This window comes from Microcebus murinus, unplaced genomic scaffold (genome assembly GCF_040939455.1).
Source record: "Microcebus murinus isolate Inina unplaced genomic scaffold, M.murinus_Inina_mat1.0 scaf015_hap2_Mmur4.0, whole genome shotgun sequence".
Classification (NCBI taxonomy): domain Eukaryota; kingdom Metazoa; phylum Chordata; class Mammalia; order Primates; family Cheirogaleidae; genus Microcebus; species Microcebus murinus.
The window spans coordinates 424,561-439,439 of NW_027438961.1; the positions used below are offsets into that span (position 1 = coordinate 424,561).

General features: G+C 64.4%; 4 pseudogenes; all 4 read right to left on the reverse strand.

The window, feature by feature from the left end:
• Positions 1-3,114: 3,114 nt before the first annotated feature.
• On the reverse strand, positions 3,115-3,233 carry LOC142867383 (uncharacterized; annotated as a pseudogene).
• A 3,551-nt stretch (positions 3,234-6,784) lies between these two features.
• On the reverse strand, positions 6,785-6,903 carry LOC142867384 (uncharacterized; annotated as a pseudogene).
• A 3,548-nt stretch (positions 6,904-10,451) lies between these two features.
• On the reverse strand, positions 10,452-10,570 carry LOC142867385 (uncharacterized; annotated as a pseudogene).
• A 3,550-nt stretch (positions 10,571-14,120) lies between these two features.
• Positions 14,121-14,239, reverse strand: LOC142867386 (uncharacterized; annotated as a pseudogene).
• Between the last annotated feature and the right edge of the window lie 640 nt (positions 14,240-14,879).

Here is a 14,879-nt window from a genome sequence, read left to right on the forward strand (position 1 = left end):
CCCAGGGCCAGGGCTGGGGCACAGCGCATGGGGGAGGGGAGCGAGTGTAGGGGCGTCTCTCGGGATGTGTCCCATGGCTGGGGTGGGGCGGGGTGGTTTGGGGGGCGCTGAAGAAATCAGTCCCCTCCATCTCCTACCTCTGGAAAACCCCCAAGCCCTTGGAGAACTGCCGGCACCGCTCCCGTGGGGGCCGGGACCCTGCTCCGTGTCCTCCTGTGGCCCAGTCCAAGGGGCCTGGGCCTGGCCCGGGGCTGGATTGGACCCCAACCACCCTCGGGTGTGGACTTGCTAAAAGCCGGCGATTAGATATTGGATTCGAGCTTCCTTGAGGTCATTTCACTAATGAGTGCACCGGAAAGAGTTTCCTAATCCATCTGTGAGGGTGGCAACTGAAAGAGAATTTTAAAGCTGACAGAATAGGCGAGGAAAGGCATAGGAGATTTCCACACCCAGTAAGGCAGACTTTCCCGAAATGGAAGAAAGAAACGAGCAAACAGAGACACCGGTAGCCCGCCCGGATCAGAGTCGGCTCCTTAGAGAAAGCACCCTGACCAGGTTCACCCGTGGGTGGGTGGCGAGCCAGTGGCATTCAGAAGCGCGAGGCCCGCAGTCTGTGCAGAAGACACCTGCACTCGGGTGTGTGTGGCGGCACGATTCCCAAGCAGCTCCAAATGGTAATCCAAAGAGAAGCCAGGGAGTTCCCAAGGCCCCAGGTGTCCTCAGCCCACGACTGGCTGCTGTGGGAATGCGAAGCCCGGCTCCTTGTCTCAGAGCGGGACAACCAGGAGGTGTGACGTACACCCCGGGGTTCCCAGGAGGATCAGGCTGAAGCTGGTACTTGGCCTGAAAATGTCCCCTCGCATGGGCACCCCCTTCCGCTTCCGGCTCCTCTGCTCCCGGTGCCCCTCCATCCAGGGGCCAGACTTTAAGAAGTCACCCGCAGGAGAATCCTGGTCCCAAAGGAGCCTTCTGGGGGACCCGTGCTGAGAGAGGTTGTGGGCATGGCCCGCTGGGGCTCTGCCCGGCCCAGGGCTGGGAGATGCCACCTCCCAGCTCCGGGTCCCTGCAGGAAGCGTTGGCAAGCACAGGGCCAGTCCCCCAAAGGCCCAGGTGCAGGGAGCCCAGGCCAAGCAGCCTGTGGAAGAAGCCACATGCCGTGCCACCCCGGGAACACGACTGCAGGTCGCGGCCCCTCCCGCCTCCTCCCCGACATGGCGCAGGGCTCAGAGACACCTGAGACGCTGCTACCAAAGTCCAAATGGCATCGGTTGCTCCTCCAAAGCACCCGAGCAGACCGCGTTGTCCAGCCAGCCCCTGGGCCTCCCTGGGGTGCCCAGCACAAAAGTGCAGACAACCCCCGGACTCGCAATATCAGTTTGAGGATGTTCCTGCCACTCTAAGGACCCGCAGGCCAGCTGGGCCTTCAGGCAGGACAGAGAGCCCCGGAATCCGACGTGGAGAGCTGCGTGGACGTCCCCATCAGGAGGCGGTCCCCACCTCCGAGGCTCTCCCCTTGCGGGGAGCGGCAGCCCCAGGGCCTCAGGGAAGACACCAGGCTGGGCCCCCGCGGCACAGCGGGGCACGTCCCCGTCCCCGGCAGGCGACTTAGCGATGCCTGCGCCAGACTGCTGCGGCCGCCCTGCTGCCGGGTTCCTGGAGGGCTTCCTGGAAGCAGCGTCCACACCAAGCCCCTGGAAGGCCCAGGCGACGGAGGAGCCGGTCAGGCAGGGGCCGAGGACGGTGACGGGCGGGGAGGAGCGTGTCAGGCAGGGGCCGAGGACGGTGACAGGCCGGGCGGGAAGGAGCCGGTCAGGCGGGGGCCCAGGACAGTGACGGGCCTGGCCGGGGAGGAGCGAGTCAGGCAGTGGCCCAGGTGGTGGGCCGGGCGGAGAGGAGCCTGTCAGGCAGGGGCAGAGGACGGTGACGGTGACGGGCCGGGGCGGGAAGGGGCCGGTCAGGCAGGGGCAGGGGCCGAGGACAGTGACGGGCCTGGCGGGGGAGGAGCGCGTCAGGCAGGGGCAGAGGAGACGGGCTGGGTAAGGGGTAGGGTGACAGTTAGGGCACAATTCACAATCGCAAAGATGTGGAAGCGACCCGAGTGCCCATCCATCCAGGAGTGCATTAGTAACATGTGGCGCGTGGACACCACGGAGTGCCATTCGGCTGTGAGGAGCAGCGGTGAGGGGGCGCCTCTCGTGTTCTCCTGGCCAGAGCTGGAACCCGTTCCAGTAGGCCAGGTGTCCCAAGAACGGACACACGAGCACCACGTGCGCGCGCTCACCGGCAAATTGGTAGGAACGGATGGACACCTAAGTGGACAGCGAGGAATCACCTTCATCGGGTGGGTGTCGGGCGGGCGTGGGGAGGGGGTGGGCATACACATCCATTAGGGAGGGGGTGGGTGCGCACCGACTGGGGGATGGGCGCACTTGAAGCTCTGACCCGAGGGGGGAGGCGGGGAAAGAGCAATGCACCCGACCTGAACATTGGTACCCCCACAATACGCTGGGGGAGAATGAGAAATAAATAAGGAGACAGGGGGGAGGGGGGCACGGGCAACACATGTCACCTCAATACTTGTACTCCCATCATCTGCTAGAAAGGAGAGAGAAAAGAAAATGCAATCATAGAGATAAGAGACACTTTCTAAGAACATGAATCCGAAAAGAAAAGTAAAAGGAGGCCTGTCGAGCAGGTCTGGGTGTGACTCCGGATCCCCCAACCTCCAGTGCCACCACCAGAGATTCCTACGTGTAGCCCATAGAACCCCAAAAGCAACGGGACGAGTTCTGGTCACATACTCGCTCAAAGTGACATCCTGGAATCCTTCCGGAACTCCCTCCCCTCTCAGACTCTCCAGGTTTCCTCCAGCGTGTCGTTTCCCACAGACCAGACCTTTGGACTGAGACCGGACAGTCCAGATGGCACGCATGCTGCCCCGTGGCGGCGGTGTCCCGGCTTGGGACAAGAGGAGGCCCCACGGTGCGGGCTGGGGCGGCAGGCACCGCGGCGGGCGCTGAGGGTGGGGGTGATCCGCCGGACCGCCGCCCCGCCGCGCTCCCGGCAAGGGGACAGAGCAACAGGCAAAAAAAAAAAAAAAAAAAAAAAAAAAAAAGCCTAGGACACCCGGGATTCCCAGGCGGTCTCCCATCCAAGTACTAACCAGGCCCGACGCTGCTTAGCTTCGGAGATCAGACGAGATGGGGCGCGTTCGGGGTGGTGTGGCCCTAGACCGCGGAGGGCGCCCCTGCCCCGCTCAAGAGGCCAGCCTCACCGCGCTTCCCCGCGATAGCGCTGACCCGCGCCGGGCCTGTGCAGTTGGCCGGCCCGGTCGGGCGGACTCCGGAGGACTGAGGTGAGGGACGGGGCGGGGCGGGGTGGGGTGGGGGCTGTCTACACACACACACACACACACACACACACACACACACACACACACACAAACACACACACACAGACACGATGCGCCTCCACGGCTGGACCCGCCAAGGTGGAGACCTTCCAGCCCCCCTCCTCTCCTCACCTCGCCTCCTTCACCTACCCGCCCCCACCCCCAGCGCGCCGCCGCTGACTGCGCACGCGCGCTCACCCTTTGACCCCAGCCAGGGGCCGCCCTCCCGCACAACCCCTGTCAGCTGCGCCCCCGCCCTGTGGGTGGGCTGCCGCCTATTCCCCAGGGCCAGGGCTGGGGCACAGCGCATGGGGGAGGGGAGCGAGTGTAGGGGCGTCTCTCGGGATGTGTCCCATGGCTGGGGTGGGGCGGGGTGGTTTGGGGGGCGCTGAAGAAATCAGTCCCCTCCATCTCCTACCTCTGGAAAACCCCCAAGCCCTTGGAGAACTGCCGGCACCGCTCCCGTGGGGGCCGGGACCCTGCTCCGTGTCCTCCTGTGGCCCAGTCCAAGGGGCCTGGGCCTGGCCCGGGGCTGGATTGGACCCCAACCACCCTCGGGTGTGGACTTGCTAAAAGCCGGCGATTAGATATTGGATTCGAGCTTCCTTGAGGTCATTTCACTAATGAGTGCACCGGAAAGAGTTTCCTAATCCATCTGTGAGGGTGGCAACTGAAAGAGAATTTTAAAGCTGACAGAATAGGCGAGGAAAGGCATAGGAGATTTCCACACCCAGTAAGGCAGACTTTCCCGACATGGAAGAAAGAAACGAGCAAACAGAGACACCGGTAGCCCGCCCGGATCAGAGTCGGCTCCTTAGAGAAAGCACCCTGACCAGGTTCACCCGTGGGTGGGTGGCGAGCCAGTGGCATTCAGAAGCGCGAGGCCCGCAGTCTGTGCAGAAGACACCTGCACTCGGGTGTGTGTGGCGGCACGATTCCCAAGCAGCTCCAAATGGTAATCCAAAGAGAAGCCAGGGAGTTCCCAAGGCCCCAGGTGTCCTCAGCCCACGACTGGCTGCTGTGGGAATGCGAAGCCCGGCTCCTTGTCTCAGAGCGGGACAACCAGGAGGTGTGACGTACACCCCGGGGTTCCCAGGAGGATCAGGCTGAAGCTGGTACTTGGCCTGAAAATGTCCCCTCGCATGGGCACCCCCTTCCGCTTCCGGCTCCTCTGCTCCCGGTGCCCCTCCATCCAGGGGCCAGACTTTAAGAAGTCACCCGCAGGAGAATCCTGGTCCCAAAGGAGCCTTCTGGGGGACCCGTGCTGAGAGAGGTTGTGGGCATGGCCCGCTGGGGCTCTGCCCGGCCCAGGGCTGGGAGATGCCACCTCCCAGCTCCGGGTCCCTGCAGGAAGCGTTGGCAAGCACAGGGCCAGTCCCCCAAAGGCCCAGGTGCAGGGAGCCCAGGCCAAGCAGCCTGTGGAAGAAGCCACATGCCGTGCCACCCCGGGAACACGACTGCAGGTCGCGGCCCCTCCCGCCTCCTCCCCGACATGGCGCAGGGCTCAGAGACACCTGAGACGCTGCTACCAAAGTCCAAAGGGCATCGGTTGCTCCTCCAAAGCACCCGAGCAGACCGCGTTGTCCAGCCAGCCCCTGGGCCTCCCTGGGGTGCCCAGCACAAAAGTGCAGACAACCCCCGGACTCGCAATATCAGTTTGAGGATGTTCCTGCCACTCTAAGGACCCGCAGGCCAGCTGGGCCTTCAGGCAGGACAGAGAGCCCCGGAATCCGACGTGGAGAGCTGCGTGGACGTCCCCATCAGGAGGCGGTCCCCACCTCCGAGGCTCTCCCCTTGCGGGGAGCGGCAGCCCCAGGGCCTCAGGGAAGACACCAGGCTGGGCCCCCGCGGCACAGCGGGGCACGTCCCCGTCCCCGGCAGGCGACTTAGCGATGCCTGCGCCAGACTGCTGCGGCCGCCCTGCTGCCGGGTTCCTGGAGGGCTTCCTGGAAGCAGCGTCCACACCAAGCCCCTGGAAGGCCCAGGCGACGGAGGAGCCGGTCAGGCAGGGGCCGAGGACGGTGACGGGCGGGGAGGAGCGTGTCAGGCAGGGGCCGAGGACGGTGACAGGCCGGGCGGGAAGGAGCCGGTCAGGCGGGGGCCCAGGACAGTGACGGGCCTGGCCGGGGAGGAGCGAGTCAGGCAGTGGCCCAGGTGGTGGGCCGGGCGGAGAGGAGCCTGTCAGGCAGGGGCAGAGGACGGTGACGGTGACGGGCCGGGGCGGGAAGGGGCCGGTCAGGCAGGGGCAGGGGCCGAGGACAGTGACGGGCCTGGCGGGGGAGGAGCGCGTCAGGCAGGGGCAGAGGAGACGGGCTGGGTAAGGGGTAGGGTGACAGTTAGGGCACAATTCACAATCGCAAAGATGTGGAAGCGACCCGAGTGCCCATCCATCCAGGAGTGCATTAGTAACATGTGGCGCGTGGACACCACGGAGTGCCATTCGGCTGTGAGGAGCAGCGGTGAGGGGGCGCCTCTCGTGTTCTCCTGGCCAGAGCTGGAACCCGTTCCAGTAGGCCAGGTGTCCCAAGAACGGACACACGAGCACCACGTGCGCGCGCTCACCGGCAAATTGGTAGGAACGGATGGACACCTAAGTGGACAGCGAGGAATCACCTTCATCGGGTGGGTGTCGGGCGGGCGTGGGGAGGGGGTGGGCATACACATCCATTAGGGAGGGGGTGGGTGCGCACCCACTGGGGGATGGGCGCACTTGAAGCTCTGACCCGAGGGGGGAGGCGGGGAAAGAGCAATGCACCCGACCTGAACATTGGTACCCCCACAATACGCTGGGAGAGAATGAGAAATAAATAAGGAGACAGGGGGGAGGGGGGCACGGGCAACACATGTCACCTCAATACTTGTACTCCCATCATCTGCTAGAAAGGAGAGAGAAAAGAAAATGCAATCATAGAGATAAGAGACACTTTCTAAGAACATGAATCCGAAAAGAAAAGTAAAAGGAGGCCTGTCGAGCAGGTCTGGGTGTGACTCCGGATCCCCCAACCTCCAGTGCCACCACCAGAGATTCCTACGTGTAGCCCATAGAACCCCAAAAGCAACGGGACGAGTTCTGGTCACATACTCGCTCAAAGTGACATCCTGGAATCCTTCCGGAACTCCCTCCCCTCTCAGACTCTCCAGGTTTCCTCCAGCGTGTCGTTTCCCACAGACCAGACCTTTGGACTGAGACCGGACAGTCCAGATGGCACGCATGCTGCCCCGTGGCGGCGGTGTCCCGGCTTGGGACAAGAGGAGGCCCCACGGTGCGGGCTGGGGCGGCAGGCACCGCGGCGGGCGCTGAGGGTGGGGGTGATCCGCCGGACCGCCGCCCCGCCGCGCTCCCAGCAAGGGGACAGAGCAACAGGCAAAAAAAAAAAAAAAAAAAAAAAAAAAAGCCTAGGACACCCGGGATTCCCAGGCGGTCTCCCATCCAAGTACTAACCAGGCCCGACGCTGCTTAGCTTCGGAGATCAGACGAGATGGGGCGCGTTCGGGGTGGTGTGGCCCTAGACCGCGGAGGGCGCCCCTGCCCCGCTCAAGAGGCCAGCCTCACCGCGCTTCCCCGCGATAGCGCTGACCCGCGCCGGGCCTGTGCAGTTGGCCGGCCCGGTCGGGCGGACTCCGGAGGACTGAGGTGAGGGACGGGGCGGGGCGGGGTGGGGTGGGGGCTGTCTACACACACACACACACACACACACACACACACACACACACACAAACACACACACACAGACACGATGCGCCTCCACGGCTGGACCCGCCAAGGTGGAGACCTTCCAGCCCCCCTCCTCTCCTCACCTCGCCTCCTTCACCTACCCGCCCCCACCCCCAGCGCGCCGCCGCTGACTGCGCACGCGCGCTCACCCTTTGACCCCAGCCAGGGGCCGCCCTCCCGCACAACCCCTGTCAGCTGCGCCCCCGCCCTGTGGGTGGGCTGCCGCCTATTCCCCAGGGCCAGGGCTGGGGCACAGCGCATGGGGGAGGGGAGCGAGTGTAGGGGCGTCTCTCGGGATGTGTCCCATGGCTGGGGTGGGGCGGGGTGGTTTGGGGGGCGCTGAAGAAATCAGTCCCCTCCATCTCCTACCTCTGGAAAACCCCCAAGCCCTTGGAGAACTGCCGGCACCGCTCCCGTGGGGGCCGGGACCCTGCTCCGTGTCCTCCTGTGGCCCAGTCCAAGGGGCCTGGGCCTGGCCCGGGGCTGGATTGGACCCCAACCACCCTCGGGTGTGGACTTGCTAAAAGCCGGCGATTAGATATTGGATTCGAGCTTCCTTGAGGTCATTTCACTAATGAGTGCACCGGAAAGAGTTTCCTAATCCATCTGTGAGGGTGGCAACTGAAAGAGAATTTTAAAGCTGACAGAATAGGCGAGGAAAGGCATAGGAGATTTCCACACCCAGTAAGGCAGACTTTCCCGAAATGGAAGAAAGAAACGAGCAAACAGAGACACCGGTAGCCCGCCCGGATCAGAGTCGGCTCCTTAGAGAAAGCACCCTGACCAGGTTCACCCGTGGGTGGGTGGCGAGCCAGTGGCATTCAGAAGCGCGAGGCCCGCAGTCTGTGCGGAAGACACCTGCACTCGGGTGTGTGTGGCGGCACGATTCCCAAGCAGCTCCAAATGGTAATCCAAAGAGAAGCCAGGGAGTTCCCAAGGCCCCAGGTGTCCTCAGCCCACGACTGGCTGCTGTGGGAATGCGAAGCCCGGCTCCTTGTCTCAGAGCGGGACAACCAGGAGGTGTGACGTACACCCCGGGGTTCCCAGGAGGATCAGGCTGAAGCTGGTACTTGGCCTGAAAATGTCCCCTCGCATGGGCACCCCCTTCCGCTTCCGGCTCCTCTGCTCCCGGTGCCCCTCCATCCAGGGGCCAGACTTTAAGAAGTCACCCGCAGGAGAATCCTGGTCCCAAAGGAGCCTTCTGGGGGACCCGTGCTGAGAGAGGTTGTGGGCATGGCCCGCTGGGGCTCTGCCCGGCCCAGGGCTGGGAGATGCCACCTCCCAGCTCCGGGTCCCTGCAGGAAGCGTTGGCAAGCACAGGGCCAGTCCCCCAAAGGCCCAGGTGCAGGGAGCCCAGGCCAAGCAGCCTGTGGAAGAAGCCACATGCCGTGCCACCCCGGGAACACGACTGCAGGTCGCGGCCCCTCCCGCCTCCTCCCCGACATGGCGCAGGGCTCAGAGACACCTGAGACGCTGCTACCAAAGTCCAAAGGGCATCGGTTGCTCCTCCAAAGCACCCGAGCAGACCGCGTTGTCCAGCCAGCCCCTGGGCCTCCCTGGGGTGCCCAGCACAAAAGTGCAGACAACCCCCGGACTCGCAATATCAGTTTGAGGATGTTCCTGCCACTCTAAGGACCCGCAGGCCAGCTGGGCCTTCAGGCAGGACAGAGAGCCCCGGAATCCGACGTGGAGAGCTGCGTGGACGTCCCCATCAGGAGGCGGTCCCCACCTCCGAGGCTCTCCCCTTGCGGGGAGCGGCAGCCCCAGGGCCTCAGGGAAGACACCAGGCTGGGCCCCCGCGGCACAGCGGGGCACGTCCCCGTCCCCGGCAGGCGACTTAGCGATGCCTGCGCCAGACTGCTGCGGCCGCCCTGCTGCCGGGTTCCTGGAGGGCTTCCTGGAAGCAGCGTCCACACCAAGCCCCTGGAAGGCCCAGGCGACGGAGGAGCCGGTCAGGCAGGGGCCGAGGACGGTGACGGGCGGGGAGGAGCGTGTCAGGCAGGGGCCGAGGACGGTGACAGGCCGGGCGGGAAGGAGCCGGTCAGGCGGGGGCCCAGGACAGTGACGGGCCTGGCCGGGGAGGAGCGAGTCAGGCAGTGGCCCAGGTGGTGGGCCGGGCGGAGAGGAGCCTGTCAGGCAGGGGCAGAGGACGGTGACGGTGACGGGCCGGGGCGGGAAGGGGCCGGTCAGGCAGGGGCAGGGGCCGAGGACAGTGACGGGCCTGGCGGGGGAGGAGCGCGTCAGGCAGGGGCAGAGGAGACGGGCTGGGTAAGGGGTAGGGTGACAGTTAGGGCACAATTCACAATCGCAAAGATGTGGAAGCGACCCGAGTGCCCATCCATCCAGGAGTGCATTAGTAACATGTGGCGCGTGGACACCACGGAGTGCCATTCGGCTGTGAGGAGCAGCGGTGAGGGGGCGCCTCTCGTGTTCTCCTGGCCAGAGCTGGAACCCGTTCCAGTAGGCCAGGTGTCCCAAGAACGGACACACGAGCACCACGTGCGCGCGCTCACCGGCAAATTGGTAGGAACGGATGGACACCTAAGTGGACAGCGAGGAATCACCTTCATCGGGTGGGTGTCGGGCGGGCGTGGGGAGGGGGTGGGCATACACATCCATTAGGGAGGGGGTGGGTGCGCACCGACTGGGGGATGGGCGCACTTGAAGCTCTGACCCGAGGGGGGAGGCGGGGAAAGAGCAATGCACCCGACCTGAACATTGGTACCCCCACAATACGCTGGGAGAGAATGAGAAATAAATAAGGAGACAGGGGGGAGGGGGGCACGGGCAACACATGTCACCTCAATACTTGTACTCCCATCATCTGCTAGAAAGGAGAGAGAAAAGAAAATGCAATCATAGAGATAAGAGACACTTTCTAAGAACATGAATCCGAAAAGAAAAGTAAAAGGAGGCCTGTCGAGCAGGTCTGGGTGTGACTCCGGATCCCCCAACCTCCAGTGCCACCACCAGAGATTCCTACGTGTAGCCCATAGAACCCCAAAAGCAACGGGACGAGTTCTGGTCACATACTCGCTCAAAGTGACATCCTGGAATCCTTCCGGAACTCCCTCCCCTCTCAGACTCTCCAGGTTTCCTCCAGCGTGTCGTTTCCCACAGACCAGACCTTTGGACTGAGACCGGACAGTCCAGATGGCACGCATGCTGCCCCGTGGCGGCGGTGTCCCGGCTTGGGACAAGAGGAGGCCCCACGGTGCGGGCTGGGGCGGCAGGCACCGCGGCGGGCGCTGAGGGTGGGGGTGATCCGCCGGACCGCCGCCCCGCCGCGCTCCCGGCAAGGGGACAGAGCAACAGGCAAAAAAAAAAAAAAAAAAAAAAAAAAAAAGCCTAGGACACCCGGGATTCCCAGGCGGTCTCCCATCCAAGTACTAACCAGGCCCGACGCTGCTTAGCTTCGGAGATCAGACGAGATGGGGCGCGTTCGGGGTGGTGTGGCCCTAGACCGCGGAGGGCGCCCCTGCCCCGCTCAAGAGGCCAGCCTCACCGCGCTTCCCCGCGATAGCGCTGACCCGCGCCGGGCCTGTGGAGTTCGCCGGCCCGGTCGGGCGGACTCCGGAGGACTGAGGTGAGGGACGGGGCGGGGCGGGGTGGGGTGGGGGCTGTCTACACACACACACACACACACACACACACACACACACACACACACAAACACACACACACAGACACGATGCGCCTCCACGGCTGGACCCGCCAAGGTGGAGACCTTCCAGCCCCCCTCCTCTCCTCACCTCGCCTCCTTCACCTACCCGCCCCCACCCCCAGCGCGCCGCCGCTGACTGCGCACGCGCGCTCACCCTTTGACCCCAGCCAGGGGCCGCCCTCCCGCACAACCCCTGTCAGCTGCGCCCCCGCCCTGTGGGTGGGCTGCCGCCTATTCCCCAGGGCCAGGGCTGGGGCACAGCGCATGGGGGAGGGGAGCGAGTGTAGGGGCGTCTCTCGGGATGTGTCCCATGGCTGGGGTGGGGCGGGGTGGTTTGGGGGGCGCTGAAGAAATCAGTCCCCTCCATCTCCTACCTCTGGAAAACCCCCAAGCCCTTGGAGAACTGCCGGCACCGCTCCCGTGGGGGCCGGGACCCTGCTCCGTGTCCTCCTGTGGCCCAGTCCAAGGGGCCTGGGCCTGGCCCGGGGCTGGATTGGACCCCAACCACCCTCGGGTGTGGACTTGCTAAAAGCCGGCGATTAGATATTGGATTCGAGCTTCCTTGAGGTCATTTCACTAATGAGTGCACCGGAAAGAGTTTCCTAATCCATCTGTGAGGGTGGCAACTGAAAGAGAATTTTAAAGCTGACAGAATAGGCGAGGAAAGGCATAGGAGATTTCCACACCCAGTAAGGCAGACTTTCCCGAAATGGAAGAAAGAAACGAGCAAACAGAGACACCGGTAGCCCGCCCGGATCAGAGTCGGCTCCTTAGAGAAAGCACCCTGACCAGGTTCACCCGTGGGTGGGTGGCGAGCCAGTGGCATTCAGAAGCGCGAGGCCCGCAGTCTGTGCGGAAGACACCTGCACTCGGGTGTGTGTGGCGGCACGATTCCCAAGCAGCTCCAAATGGTAATCCAAAGAGAAGCCAGGGAGTTCCCAAGGCCCCAGGTGTCCTCAGCCCACGACTGGCTGCTGTGGGAATGCGAAGCCCGGCTCCTTGTCTCAGAGCGGGACAACCAGGAGGTGTGACGTACACCCCGGGGTTCCCAGGAGGATCAGGCTGAAGCTGGTACTTGGCCTGAAAATGTCCCCTCGCATGGGCACCCCCTTCCGCTTCCGGCTCCTCTGCTCCCGGTGCCCCTCCATCCAGGGGCCAGACTTTAAGAAGTCACCCGCAGGAGAATCCTGGTCCCAAAGGAGCCTTCTGGGGGACCCGTGCTGAGAGAGGTTGTGGGCATGGCCCGCTGGGGCTCTGCCCGGCCCAGGGCTGGGAGATGCCACCTCCCAGCTCCGGGTCCCTGCAGGAAGCGTTGGCAAGCACAGGGCCAGTCCCCCAAAGGCCCAGGTGCAGGGAGCCCAGGCCAAGCAGCCTGTGGAAGAAGCCACATGCCGTGCCACCCCGGGAACACGACTGCAGGTCGCGGCCCCTCCCGCCTCCTCCCCGACATGGCGCAGGGCTCAGAGACACCTGAGACGCTGCTACCAAAGTCCAAAGGGCATCGGTTGCTCCTCCAAAGCACCCGAGCAGACCGCGTTGTCCAGCCAGCCCCTGGGCCTCCCTGGGGTGCCCAGCACAAAAGTGCAGACAACCCCCGGACTCGCAATATCAGTTTGAGGATGTTCCTGCCACTCTAAGGACCCGCAGGCCAGCTGGGCCTTCAGGCAGGACAGAGAGCCCCGGAATCCGACGTGGAGAGCTGCGTGGACGTCCCCATCAGGAGGCGGTCCCCACCTCCGAGGCTCTCCCCTTGCGGGGAGCGGCAGCCCCAGGGCCTCAGGGAAGACACCAGGCTGGGCCCCCGCGGCACAGCGGGGCACGTCCCCGTCCCCGGCAGGCGACTTAGCGATGCCTGCGCCAGACTGCTGCGGCCGCCCTGCTGCCGGGTTCCTGGAGGGCTTCCTGGAAGCAGCGTCCACACCAAGCCCCTGGAAGGCCCAGGCGACGGAGGAGCCGGTCAGGCAGGGGCCGAGGACGGTGACGGGCGGGGAGGAGCGTGTCAGGCAGGGGCCGAGGACGGTGACAGGCCGGGCGGGAAGGAGCCGGTCAGGCGGGGGCCCAGGACAGTGACGGGCCTGGCCGGGGAGGAGCGAGTCAGGCAGTGGCCCAGGTGGTGGGCCGGGCGGAGAGGAGCCTGTCAGGCAGGGGCAGAGGACGGTGACGGTGACGGGCCGGGGCGGGAAGGGGCCGGTCAGGCAGGGGCAGGGGCCGAGGACAGTGACGGGCCTGGCGGGGGAGGAGCGCGTCAGGCAGGGGCAGAGGAGACGGGCTGGGTAAGGGGTAGGGTGACAGTTAGGGCACAATTCACAATCGCAAAGATGTGGAAGCGACCCGAGTGCCCATCCATCCAGGAGTGCATTAGTAACATGTGGCGCGTGGACACCACGGAGTGCCATTCGGCTGTGAGGAGCAGCGGTGAGGGGGCGCCTCTCGTGTTCTCCTGGCCAGAGCTGGAACCCGTTCCAGTAGGCCAGGTGTCCCAAGAACGGACACACGAGCACCACGTGCGCGCGCTCACCGGCAAATTGGTAGGAACGGATGGACACCTAAGTGGACAGCGAGGAATCACCTTCATCGGGTGGGTGTCGGGCGGGCGTGGGGAGGGGGTGGGCATACACATCCATTAGGGAGGGGGTGGGTGCGCACCGACTGGGGGATGGGCGCACTTGAAGCTCTGACCCGAGGGGGGAGGCGGGGAAAGAGCAATGCACCCGACCTGAACATTGGTACCCCCACAATACGCTGGGAGAGAATGAGAAATAAATAAGGAGACAGGGGGGAGGGGGGCACGGGCAACACATGTCACCTCAATACTTGTACTCCCATCATCTGCTAGAAAGGAGAGAGAAAAGAAAATGCAATCATAGAGATAAGAGACACTTTCTAAGAACATGAATCCGAAAAGAAAAGTAAAAGGAGGCCTGTCGAGCAGGTCTGGGTGTGACTCCGGATCCCCCAACCTCCAGTGCCACCACCAGAGATTCCTACGTGTAGCCCATAGAACCCCAAAAGCAACGGGACGAGTTCTGGTCACATACTCGCTCAAAGTGACATCCTGGAATCCTTCCGGAACTCCCTCCCCTCTCAGACTCTCCAGGTTTCCTCCAGCGTGTCGTTTCCCACAGACCAGACCTTTGGACTGAGACCGGACAGTCCAGATGGCACGCATGCTGCCCCGTGGCGGCGGTGTCCCGGCTTGGGACAAGAGGAGGCCCCACGGTGCGGGCTGGGGCGGCAGGCACCGCGGCGGGCGCTGAGGGTGGGGGTGATCCGCCGGACCGCCGCCCCGCCGCGCTCCCGGCAAGGGGACAGAGCAACAGGCAAAAAAAAAAAAAAAAAAAAAAAAAAAAAGCCTAGGACACCCGGGATTCCCAGGCGGTCTCCCATCCAAGTACTAACCAGGCCCGACGCTGCTTAGCTTCGGAGATCAGACGAGATGGGGCGCGTTCGGGGTGGTGTGGCCCTAGACCGCGGAGGGCGCCCCTGCCCCGCTCAAGAGGCCAGCCTCACCGCGCTTCCCCGCGATAGCGCTGACCCGCGCCGGGCCTGTGGAGTTCGCCGGCCCGGTCGGGCGGACTCCGGAGGACTGAGGTGAGGGACGGGGCGGGGCGGGGTGGGGTGGGGGCTGTCTACACACACACACACACACACACACACACACACACACACACACACAAACACACACACACAGACACGATGCGCCTCCACGGCTGGACCCGCCAAGGTGGAGACCTTCCAGCCCCCCTCCTCTCCTCACCTCGCCTCCTTCACCTACCCGCCCCCACCCCCAGCGCGCCGCCGCTGACTGCGCACGCGCGCTCACCCTTTGACCCCAGCCAGGGGCCGCCCTCCCGCACAACCCCTGTCAGCTGCGCCCCCGCCCTGTGGGTGGGCTGCCGCCTATTCCCCAGGGCCAGGGCTGGGGCACAGCGCATGGGGGAGGGGAGCGAGTGTAGGGGCGTCTCTCGGGATGTGTCCCATGGCTGGGGTGGGGCGGGGTGGTTTGGGGGGCGCTGAAGAAATCAGTCCCCTCCATCTCCTACCTCTGGAAAACCCCCAAGCCCTTGGAGAACTGCCGGCACCGCTCCCGTGGGGGCCGGGACCCTGCT